Source organism: Sphaerodactylus townsendi, linkage group LG10 (genome assembly GCF_021028975.2).
Source record: "Sphaerodactylus townsendi isolate TG3544 linkage group LG10, MPM_Stown_v2.3, whole genome shotgun sequence".
Classification (NCBI taxonomy): domain Eukaryota; kingdom Metazoa; phylum Chordata; class Lepidosauria; order Squamata; family Sphaerodactylidae; genus Sphaerodactylus; species Sphaerodactylus townsendi.
The window spans coordinates 11,435,800-11,436,805 of NC_059434.1; the positions used below are offsets into that span (position 1 = coordinate 11,435,800).

Genomic DNA, 1,006 nt, shown 5'->3' on the forward strand with positions numbered 1-1,006 from the left:
CTGAACGGAAGAATGCCAAAGCTGTGACACAGCTCTCACTGCCCGAGTGGACGAACGGCACCCTTGATGTGCCCTTGCAAGTGCAGCGGTGTCTGGAATGTTATCTTGGACACCTGATTTTGCTTGATCCTGAATCAAACCGTTAGCTTATCAGCTTCAGTACTTTCTGCTGTGACTGGCATTGGCTCTTCAGGGTCTGAGGCTGAGGCCTTTCCACATCACCTATGACCTGACCCTTGTGGGGAGATGGCTGGAAGGTCGGAGCATAGGACCCCTTCTGCATGCCAATCAGATACTCTGCCACGAACCCGCAGCCCCTCCCCTCCTTCAGCACAGCATCTACTCAAAGACTGCTACAATGATCACTTGAAAACTTTCGAAGCTGTATGATTTAAGGCATAATGGATTGCGAGCATGTGTGGCATGTGTGGTGTACAGCCACACCGCATAAGATCTACTGAATAGACCCTGTCTGGTTTGCACGGTAGTAGCGTAGGAGGTTAAGAACAGGTGTATTCTGATCTGGAGGAACGAGGTTTGATTCCCCGCTCTGCTGCTTGAGTTGTGGAGAGGCTTATCTGAGGCTAAGATTAGCCTGTGCACTCCCTACGCCAGCTGGGTGACCTTGGGCAAGTCACAGTTCTTCTGAGCTCTCTCAGCCCTACCCACCTCACAGGGTGTTTGTTGTGAGGAGGGAGGAGGGAAAGGGGATTGTAAGCCCCGGGGAGTCTCCTACAGGAGAGAGAGAAGTGAGGATATAAATCCAAACTCTTCTTCTTTTATTATTTAGGAATGGTTTCAAGTTCTTTTTAGAAAACATTCACCACTGATCAGACAAATTATAGGACATCCAAACATCTGGATTTTTTCTGGACTTTGTTTAAAGTACAAAGGAGGTGACAGGACAGAGAGATGGCAGAAGGAACCTATAACTAATGACATAATAATTTTTGGTAGCGTTACTTTCTTAACCAATATATATGTTAGCTGAATTTGTTTTTTTGTA

General features: G+C 46.8%; 1 pseudogene; it reads left to right on the forward strand.

Moving 5' to 3' along the window:
* LOC125439597 overlaps nucleotides 1–67 on the forward strand; it is a 33,679-nt pseudogene extending 33,612 nt beyond the window's left edge.
* Nucleotides 68–1,006: the final 939 nt, after the last annotated feature.